This window comes from Pongo pygmaeus, chromosome 20 (genome assembly GCF_028885625.2).
Source record: "Pongo pygmaeus isolate AG05252 chromosome 20, NHGRI_mPonPyg2-v2.0_pri, whole genome shotgun sequence".
Lineage (NCBI taxonomy): Eukaryota > Metazoa > Chordata > Mammalia > Primates > Hominidae > Pongo > Pongo pygmaeus.
In genome coordinates, this window is record NC_072393.2 from 62619713 (window position 1) to 62630719 (window position 11007).

Genomic DNA, 11007 nt, shown 5'->3' on the forward strand with positions numbered 1-11007 from the left:
TTGCTCTCTCGCCCAGGCTGGAGTGCAATCGCACCATCTCGACTCACTGCAATCTTCGCCTCCCGGGTTCAAGCGATTCTCCTGCCTCTGCCTCCCGAGTAGCTGGGACTACAAGCGTTGAACTGTGTACTTTAAAAGGGCGAATTGTACACTATGGGAATCATATCATAATAAAACTGTTCTCATCAACAAAAAGCAACTCAGTTCATCACCTCCTTGCCCAAACTGCCGCCACTGCACGTGCCGGCTGCCCCTCAATCCAAAATCCAAGTTCCTCCCCAGGCACCACAGGGTTCCATCTGGCTCCGGCACCTCTGCAAACCCCCTCCTTCCAGCTGGCCCGGATCTCGCTGTGCACTGCACTGCTCCTGATGCACCGAAAGGCTCAGTCCTGGCCAGGCCCCGTCTTTCTCCCTGAAGGACCGGCCCCACTCCTCCACCTGCCCTGGCCAGGCCTGGTCTTTCTGAGGGGCCGGTCTAACTCCTCCACCTGCCTGGCTCGGTCTCACCTTTCAAGGGTCTGCTCAAATGTCAGCTTCTCCCTGAGGCCCACACCCCACCTTTCCCATGGCAGGGCTGACTTCCTGGCTGGTCAGCACCTTCTGTCACCATGTCACGAGCGTGGTGATATCACTTCTATTGGTATTTCCTTCCTGGGACTCTGCATCTGCTCCTGGGCACAACGCTCCCTGAGGGCAGGTGCCAGGGGTGTCCAGCACCCGCTGCCCCAGTGCCCATGGCTGCTTCCAGAACCAACACTGCTGCCCAGCCCCGGCGCAGAGCCCTCTCCTGCTCGCCTTCCCGCTCTGCTCCCAGCTCGAGAAGCCCACAGCGCCACCCCTCCACTCCCCCACCAGCTCCTTCGCTGCCCTTTTCTGTGACCACTTCACTCCCTCACTCCTGGCCTGAAAACCTCATTCTTGCTCCCTCCTGCCTGGATCCGCAGGCTAGGTGAGGTGACGTCTACTCGGCATCTTGCATGGGGCCCTCATTTCCTCAGCCCCGGGACATCTCTGTGACACCACGGGGATTCCAGGCCTGCCCTCCCTGAGGGTGGTGGGGAAAGCTCTACACACCCTTTCCTGTTCATTCTACGGTGACTGGTCTGCGGAGACCTTCCCTCTCGTCTGAGCCGGTTTTGGCAGGTCACATTCTCCTAGAGCACAGCCTGCACGTCCCTCCGGTGGGGTTCAGGACGCAGAGGTGAGCCGTTGTCCCCTGCTCTGGCCCCCTCTCCCTCTCCTCTAGAAGCCCGCTGCGGCGCGTAGATTTTGCTGCTCTTTTTTTTTTTTTTTGAGACGGAATCTCGCTCTGTCGCCCAGGCTGGAGTGCAGTGGCGTGATCTCGGCTCACTGCAAGCTCTGCCTCCCGGGTTCACGCCATTCTCCTGCCTCAGCCTCCCGAGTAGCTGGGACTACAGGTGCCCACCACCATGCCCGGCTAACTTTTTGTATTTTCAGTAGAGACGGGGTTTCACCGTGTTAGCCAGGATGGTTGCTGCTCTATTCTTTTCCAGCCACTTCACACCTGGACTCGCGCAGCAGCCTCCCAAAGGTTTCCCGCAGGCCTCCCACCCGCACCACCCACACCCTCCCCGTCAGAACTGTCTTCCTCGGGGGCACCAGCACAGCCAAGGCAGAGACAGCTCACGGCCCCAGCCACCACACTCAACTACTTTCCGAGAGGGCGAGAGAGAGGGACTTCATCTACTATCAGGGTGCAGAGCGTTGTGGGGACAGCGGGGCACAGCCGGCAGGACTTGGTGCCTGCAGATCTTCAGATCCTTAGGCGAAGCCTTCTGGGTCTTAGGGCAGCCGAGTAACTGAGAATTGTTTAAAAGACAAAACAGTCTTCAGGCCAAAAGCCCCACACACCTACAAAGTACACTATGGACTCTGGGTGATAATCAGGTGTCCGTGTAGGTTCATACATTGTCACAAAACGCGCTGCCCTGGAGTGGGAGTTGACAGTGGGGGAGGCTGTGTCGGGGGAGGGTGGTGCAGGGGGATATGGGAAATCTGTGCACCTTCTTCTTAATTTTGTTGCGAACCTAAAACTGCTCTTAAGAAAAATAAAGCCCCTGGCCGGGCACAGTGCCTCACACCTGTCATCCCAGCACTTTGGGAGGCCGAGGCGGGTGGATCACAAGGTCAGGAGATCGAGACCATCCTGGCTAACACGGTGAAACCCCGTCTCTACTAAAAAATACAAAAAATTAGCCAGGCGTGGTGGCGGGTGCCTGTAGTCCCAGCTACTCAAGAGGCTGAGGCAGGAGAATGGCGTGAACCCCGGAGGCAGAGCTTGCAGTAAGCCAAGATCACACCACTGCACTCCAGCCTGGGCGACATAGCTAGACTCCGTCTCAAAATAAATAAATAAATAAAGCCCCTGGTCACCACTCAGGTGCTGAGGAGGCAGGATCAATTAAGCCCAGGAATTTGAGACCAGCCTGGGCAACACAGCAAGATCCCATCTCTTAAAATATATATATATATGAAATAAAACACTAAAAAAAAAGCCTTTGTATTTAGAAAAGAGACACACACACACGCACAAAACCACACCTATGGACCACCTTACATTCTGTGACCCCTCTGCTGGGCCAACAGGGCAGGCTGGCCATTTTCCAGGTGGTGTGGATTCTCCCCCGGGCCTTTGCACAGCCCCTTCCTCCCACCTCACCTGCCTTCAGGGCAGGCTGGCCATTTTCCAGGTGGTGTGGATTCTCCCCCGGGCCTTTGCACAGCCCCTTCCTCCCACCTCACCTGCCCTCTCGGTATACATCTGCTTAGCCCATCTGCCACGGCTCAGCATCAGCAGCACCTCCCCCAGGAAGCTTTCCCAGACTGCTCCCTTCCCTCAGCTCTGTCCTCTCTTATCCAGCAACAAAAGATCACACTCATCAAGCACGGATTAAATCCCAGGTCCTGGGTGCAGGGTGCCCTAAGCACATAAGCTCTGATCCTGGGCCCCACAATCAGTGGGAGACAGTGCGAGGCCACGAGGCCAGCGCAGGGACAAGAGGACAGCCACTCTGGGCAGGGCAGGGTGGGATCTGGCCCCCCCAGGAACCAGCCACATGACCTGGGCAAGGTGCTTGGGCTACCCGTCCCTCCTGATTAAATGAGATGATGTGTGTCAAGTGCTCACCCAAAAGCTGCGGAGATGCCCAGTAAACACGGCCTATCACTGTGGTCCTTGTTGTATAGACAAGGAAACTGAGGCTTCCACTAGCGGAGTGGCTAGTACAATGCCACACAGCCACAGCGAGGCTTCCACTAGCGAAGTGCCTAGTACAGTGTCACACAGCCACAGCGAGGCTTCCACTAGTGGAGTGGCTAGTACAGTGTCACACAGCCACAGCGAGGCTTCCACTAGCAGAGTGGCTAGTACAGTGTCACACAGCCACAGCGAGGCTTCGACTAGCGGAGTGGCTAGTACAGTGTCACACAGCCACAGCGAGGCTTCCACTAGCGGAGTGGCTGGAGCAATGTCACACAGCCACAGCAAGGCTTCCACAAGCGGAGTGGCTAGTACAATGTCGAACAGCCACAGCGAGGCTTCCACTAGCGGAGTGGCTAGTACAATGTCACACAGCCACAGCGAGGCTTCCACAAGCGGAGTGGCTGGAGCAATGTCACACAGCCACAACGTAGGAGGCTGGAGCCACACCTGAGTCGGCCGACTGCCAAAGGCAGCTTGCTTCCTTCTAACTCTTGGACAATGGCATTTGTTCCCTTTAACGTCCACCATTGAGGATGGTCCTGTGTCCCTCAGGGGGATCCGTGTCTTACTCACCTCTGCGACACCTACTACAGGTCCCTGTCAGCCCCACAGTGCATCCAGCGGACTGTGCACTTGAGGGCGGGGCTATTTCCAGCAAAGACCCTGCACACAACAGCCTCAGGAATCCATGGCTCTGACTGGCTGGACCCTGGGCTGAGGCCAGGACCACTTCTGTTGCATCTCTGGGTCCCAGCATTATCCACTGCAAGGCCTGGCACCACAGAGGCCTCGAAACAGGGGGGCCAGATGGGGCCCCCATTTAGCACAGGAGAGACGTCCACACTCTGTGAGCCCAAAGGGAGAAGGTTCAGGCCAAGGCAGAGACGGAACCAGGAAAACTTCACCAAGGACGGCCTCAAGTTGCCAGGTCCTCTGCAGGAACAGACAGGCCCTGGGCCGCCCCACCTGGGCTCAGAGCTTGGGCTGGTTTCTCTGCAGCTATAAGGTGACAGCTCTGGGCTCCTGGGACAGGGCCACTGACACTGGTGGTATGACTGCCCGAACTCCACACCTGCCTTGCTCTCCCTGATGTTGGGTGAGTGAGGCCTCCTTGGGGGTTGCATGGATCTCAGCACTCAACTTCCGAGCCACTTGTGCTTCTCCCGCTATGCTGGGGTTCCCCTGAACCAGCCAGCAGCCCTGCGTGTAGGAGTCCTCATGGACAGTACACCCCACTAGGCAGGGAGTCCAGTGTCTCCAAGCCAACGACTAACACCTAGAGGGCTTCGGAACAGCCTTTGTCCCCCCAGACCCCAACCTGGGGGCGGAAGGGGGCGGTCATGATGGTCAAGGATCTGGGCTCTGGAATCACAGTAGACGCGGGTTCTGAAGCTGCTGGGGGCCTTGGGCTAACAAGTGCCATCCAGAGCCTCCATCCCATCCCCCTAAAATGGAGGTGACCACCTCCATCCCAGAGCCTTGAGAATTTAGGACAGTGAGGACCAGGCACTGGGCCAGGTTCCTGCAAAGTGTGCACCAGCAAGTGTTGTCGAATCTGCAGTTTCTCACACCACAGAGGCCCCAGCACCCGGCACAGTCCTCACTAGGCTGGAGGCCTCAGGATGCACCAGAGGACACACAAACGAGGTTTGGAAAGGCCTATGAAACATGTCTGAGAGCTGTGTACGCCTAGTAACAAAAGACCTCCCAGGGCAGCCAGGCAGTTGCTGGTGGCCTTGAGCTGTGACCCCTGCCATTCCCTGCCCAGAGCCCATTGTCATCCTCCCTTAAGTACCAGGTTCCTGGTAGCCAACCCCTCCTCTCTATCTTTCAAGACACACTACCTCCCCTGCACCACACACCCCTCCCTCAAGGTTAGAGCTCCCGGGAGCACTCTGGCAAATCTCCCCACCCCTCTGCCCAGTGTGAATGGGTGTCATCTGCTCTGGGACAGGGACTGTATGATTCCTGCCAGGCTGCCCAGCACGGAGCACCACTCTACCTTGTGCTTGCACAGAGGGGGCCTTGAGATCCCTCTCTTCACCCAGGCTGGGCCAGGCACCTCGTCTGGGCCCTCACAGGACAGTGCTGTGCCAAGACCATGTGTGACCTCATGCCCAGCACAGGGCCTGGCCTGTGCAGCCGCCTGGATGGATTCCGTTTACTCAGGGAATTGTGAACTTGCTCTGTTTTTAGACAACTGAAGGGAAACTGAACCTGGGAAAAGGGAAGTGACACATCCAAGGTCACAGATGTAGAAGAGACAGAGCCAAGGCCAGGGCCCAGGAACGCCTGGCTCCAGAGCCCTTTCCATCTACTTTACACCCATCTGTTGAGGTCTGCTCTGGCTCTAAAAGGAAAGCATTAAGAGCCTTCCCGCTGAGGTCAATACTATTATTACCACTCCCCGTCTGTCCTGGTGGAAATAAGGCACTGAAGTTACTCGTCTAAGGCCACAAAGGTGAGTGGTGGGGCTGGGACTTGAACCCAGGCCTGCCCAGTCCCAGAGCTCCTGGGTGCCTGGGAGCACCCAATGCCTGCAGGCACTCTGGCAGTGCACCAGGGAGGGGCCAGGCCGGGTGACGGGCCCTTCCCATCCCTCAGCTCTCCCGAAGCCCGGATGGATGGATAAGACGTGAGATAAGCAAGCAGGAATCTGATCTGGATGTTCTCTCGGGCCGTGCGTGGCCGGAGGACCACAGGGACTGCGCAGAGACAGGGAGGTGAATGTCAGCGTTTAGCTAAAGAGGCTTACAGTCTTACAGAGGAGCTAAGCCAGGATCAACGCAACTGTGCTTCCCGGCGCTGGGGTCAATCCGATCCCCAGATGGGTCCTAAGAACTGCCCAACAAGGGACCTGGGACCAGGAAACCGCAAAAAGCAGACCAAGTCATTCCTTCCCTAAAGCCCTGACCATCCCCCGGACTGGGCTGGGTCAAGATGCCTTCCCTGGCTCCCACAGCCCCCAGACCTCTCGATCAGGGGTCTGGTCACCTTGGATGGCGACTCTGTCGCTGGGGTCTCAGTCTCTGCCTCCCACCCAGACTCCAAGCCCTTGTTCATCTCCCTGCTCCCTGTCTCTAGTGCCCGGCACAGGGCCCGGCACTGGAAAAACTTCTGCCTCCACTCACTCCTGCCTTCTGTGTCTGTGGGTCACTTTTCTGTGCGACTCTGCAGGTCCCAGAGCACTCATCCACATGAATTGGGGTCAGCTCCCTGGACTGGGGGTCGGGGTGGAGTGTCGGGGGGCGGGGCTCCACTCTGATCCACTCGGCACAGGGGAGGGAGGCCTCAGGAGTCGCCACCTGATCCAGTCCCCGCCTTCGCCCTGCCCCGTGGGCCACGCGGTGGCTGACCTTGGCCCAGTCACTTCCCCCCCTGGGGACGCGCTTCCTCCCCGCCTGCCGCGCAAGGACGAATGAATGGGCCTCCTGCCGGCCAGAATCCCCGTAATTACCCGCCTGATCAAAGGCCACGCGCAGCCCGCCCGGGGCAGCAACGGGACCCGGGCTGACTCGAAAAGGGGAAGGAAGGGCTGGGGGGAGCCGAGGGCTGAGACCGTGCCCTCGGGGCCGCGGTATCCGGCCAGGCCAGCCCAGCCCGCGCGGCCCCTTCCCCCACCTGGGCCTCAACTTCCCCCCGAAGTCGCCACCACTTCCGGCCACGACCGGCGGAGTTGGAACTTCGGGGGGACAGACAGCGGCCCCACCCCCGAGGGCCCGCAGGAGAGGGACCCTCACCGAGGCCCCCCGCTCCTGCCCCCGCCACGCGTACGCGCGCGCCCCAGACCCGGCCCCGCGCACGCGCACCCCCCTCCAGCCCCGCTCGCGGCCCGCGGGCCGCCCGGGCGCGCGTCCCCTCCCACAGCCCTTCGGCGCGCACGCGCACTCCCCCCGCCCGCGTCACCCCGGCCGCGCGCCCACTCACGCCCCCCCAGCAGCGCGCACGCGCGCCCGCCGCCCAGTCGCGCTCGCTCTCCCGTCTCCCCACCCACCCCCCAGCCCAAGCCCAGCTTCCCGAAGCGCGCGCCCACCTGGCCCCCAGCGCACGGCCCCCGACCCCGCCCCCGCCCCTCACCTCCTTGGTCCCGGGGCCGCCGCGCCGCACTCCTCCTCCTCTCTCCTGCCTCGCGGATGGTGGCAGCGGCGGCAGCGGCGACTCAGACCCTGGGGTCAGGGGGACGGGCGCCCAGGCCGGAAGTGACCTTCCCGGCCGCTTCCGCCCGCGCCGCTCCCCACTTCTCCCTACTCCCTCCCCCCCGGGCCGCCACCCTGTCCTTGCCGCTCTAGGAAAGCGAGCCCGCTATCCCGGCCGCCGCCCCCAGCTCTATGGTGCCCGGCGGGCGCCTGAGGGAGCCACTTCCGGAAGTGTCTAGGACGCAGGTCCTCCGTCCATGCTCTATGGCGCCCCGCGCCGAGGGGCTTCGGCCCCGCCCCCTTCCCGGACAGGAGGTGCGGGCTGGGCCCGTTAGGCGGAGACTTCCGGGTGTCAAGGGCGGTGCCCCCACCCCACAACCCGGGCTCCTCGCGCCTGCGCGGCCGGCTCCCCGGGCCCGCCGTGAGGAAAGAGTGAAGTGACGGAGAGGGACGCTCGTGCCACCCCGGGTCCTCCTACCGTCTCTATCATGGTAACCCCTTCTCTGCCGCGGCTCCTCCCAGTGGCCCGAGTCCAGGTGCCTTAGTTACTGGACAGAGACCCCGGTTTCCTTAGTTACTGGACAGAGAGTGCTGCGCTTCAGGTGCCATGGCCTCAGTTTCCTCCTTTCTGAAGTAATGAAAATACGTTGTGCGCCTCCAAGTGCTTCACACGCACTAGGTCCTAGTCCTAACTAGGGCCTCACGATAGGTCCTATCCCTGTGTTGCAGGTGAGGGGTCAAATCACCTACCAAAAGTAACACACCCGGAATGCCAGAGCCTGGACCCGAACCCATGGAGTTTGGCTCCAAATTCGTGTATTTAACCCTTGACTGTACACCCTGCCTCCTGTCATAGCCCTGAGAATCCGCTACTTCCCCCGCGTTAGGTAGGCACCTAGTAAGCACACACTGGGTGTTAGCTGTTACTGTTAGTATTCTTGCAAAAAACACATATTTTAAAATAATTGTCCGGACCATAGTGTCCTTGCAGGCTGGTCCTTCTGGTCCCTCCTCTGTTCTGTACTTGGCTGACTCTCACCTAAGTGGCAGATGACTTATCGTTTATAATTGTTATCATCCTCACTGGTAGTCAGAAAGATAAGAAGCTATAATTCACTGGTGAAATAACACCTTTCTCAGCCTCAATTTCTCATCTGTGGAATGGGAAAAAATAAGATAACCTGCAAGGTAATATGTGTAAGAACTGCTTAGTTCAATACCTGGCTCATAGTAAGTTCACAAAAATGATGGTGGTTATTATTACTTATTAGCAGTGTTACATGTGAGTCTATTGTTGTGGCCACTGTATACCCTCAAATCTCAGTCACCATCAATCATAAGATGTGCATTATTGATTTAATAGCATCTTTCCATGGGGTGGGGGGAACGGTGCTGTATTAAGCATGTGTGTCAATAGGAGGATATCTGTGTCCTTCCTTCAGAAATATCACAAAGGTAAATTTTTAAATATATCTTAGAACAGAAGGAAGTGTGGCCGGGTGCAGTGGCTGACGCCTGTAAATCTCAACACTTTGGGAGGCAGAGGCGGACATCAGGACGTCAGGAATTCGAGACCACCCTGGCGAACATAGTGAAACCCCATCTCTACTAAAAATACAAAAATTAGCTGGGTGTGGTGGCGGACACCTGTAATCCCAGCTACTCGGGAGGCTGAGGCAGGAGAATGGCTTGAACCTGGGAGGCAGAGGTTGCAGTGAGCTGCACTCTTGCCTGGGCAACAGAATGGGACTCCGTCTCAAAAAAAACAAAAAAGAGAGTGAAGTGCTATTATAACAGCAATAGAAACAAATTATTAGGGTACAAACTCTACACGAGGAAACCTGTTTATAAGAAAAGTCACGTGCTTGTGCTCCTCTGAATCAGATCATTCAGTGGGTGTCCTGCAGTGACCTGGTTGTTGGGAGGGACAGCCTCCTCCCTCTCCAGCCCATTCCCCTTCTTCGCTGGTCAAATTGACAACTTAACGGCAAGATCGAGAACAGCTCATTGGCACACCAGATGGAAGCCAACACTGAAGATGGAGGAGAAACAAGACACAGGGAGCCAGCTAGACACTGGATGGCTTCGTGAAAGAGGCTCCGTGCCAGCTAAGATTTTACGTGAGAGAAATCACTTTCTAACTCACTGAAACCATTGGTAATTCTGAGTCTCTCCCTTAAGACAATGCAACCAATACCGGGATGTTTCCCAAACATGGGATGGGTTGCAGCAGACATGGCTTAATTGACATTTAACATCTGTTCTTCCCTTCCACAGTACAAAATCACTCCTGGGATGCTGCTTCCCATGGATGGATTCTGTTTTCCACTCCTCTTGGCATCTAAGTGTGGCCTTGTGATTGGTTCTCACCAATGGGATGGGATGGAAGCAATACAGACCTCTTCCGGGCCAATGCTCTGAAGAAACATGTATGTTGGCCGGGCACAGTGGCTCACGCCTGTAATCTCAGCACTTTGGGAGGCAGAGACGGGCGGATCAACTGAGGCCAGGAGTTCAAGACCAGCCTGGCCAACATGGCGAAACCCCATCTCTACTAAAAGTACAAAAATTAGCCAGGCATGGTGGGCGCTTGTAATCCCAGCTACTCTGGAGGCTGAGGCAGGAGAATTGCTTGAACCTGGGAGGCAGAGGTTGCAGTGAGCCGAGATCCCACCACTGCACTTCAGCATGGGCAAAAGAGTGAGACTCCATCTCAAAAAAAAAAAAAAAAAAAAAAAGCGTATGCCTGATTCCTGCTCTTTCAAGGCCCTAAAGAAAGCGGGGAGCCCCAAGAAACCTGGGTCCCTGAATGACCACCCTGTGGAAACACATCCCGTCACCTAACGTCTATCCTAGATTGCTACATGATCAAGAAATACACATCTAACTTGTACACCCAATGCTCATAGCAGCACTATTCACAGTAGCCAAGAGGTGGAAGCAACCCAGTGTCCATTGACAGATGAGCGGATAAACAAAATGTGGCAGACAAATGCAATGGAATAGACCAGACGTGGTGGCTCTCACCTGTAATCCCAGCACTTTGGGAGGCCAAGGCGGGCGAATCACCTGAGGTGAAGAGTTTGAAACCAGCCTGGCCAACATAGTGAAACCCTGTCTCTACTAAAAATACAAAAATTAGCCAGGCGTGGTGGCGGGCACCTGTAGTTCCAGCTACTCGGGAGACTGAGGCAGGAGAATCACTTGAACCCGGAGGCGCAGGCTGCATTGAGCCAAGATCATGCCACTGCACTGTAGCCTGGTAAACAGAGCCAGATTCCGTCTCAAAAAATAAAAATAAATAAATACAATGGAATATTTTTTAGCCTTAGAAAGAAAATTCTGACACAGGCTACAACATGGATGAACCTTGAGGACATTATGCTAAGAGAAGCAAGCCAGTCACACAAGAACACATACTTTATGATTCCACTTATATGAGGGACCTAGAGAAATCAAATTCATAGAGACAGGAAGTAGAATGGGGGTTGCCAGGGGCTGGGGGGAGGGGAATGGGGTGTTAGTGTTTATTGGAGACGGAGTTTCGGTTTTGCAAGATGAAAAGAGTTCTGGAAATGGATGGGGGTGATGGGTGCACAAGATGTCAATAGGTTTAACACTACTGAACTGCACAGTTACAAATAGT

At 56.8% G+C, this 11007-nt stretch overlaps 1 protein-coding gene across 1 annotated transcript in view; it reads right to left on the minus strand.

The window, feature by feature from the left end:
- ZNF787 (zinc finger protein 787) overlaps window positions 1–7656 on the minus strand; it is a 34149-nt gene extending 26493 nt beyond the window's left edge. The window contains exon 1 of the mRNA XM_054463161.2: window positions 7303–7656. The gene's annotated coding sequence lies outside the window, so the exon portion shown is untranslated. The remainder of the gene's footprint in view (window positions 1–7302) is intronic.
- Between the last annotated feature and the right edge of the window lie 3351 nt (window positions 7657–11007).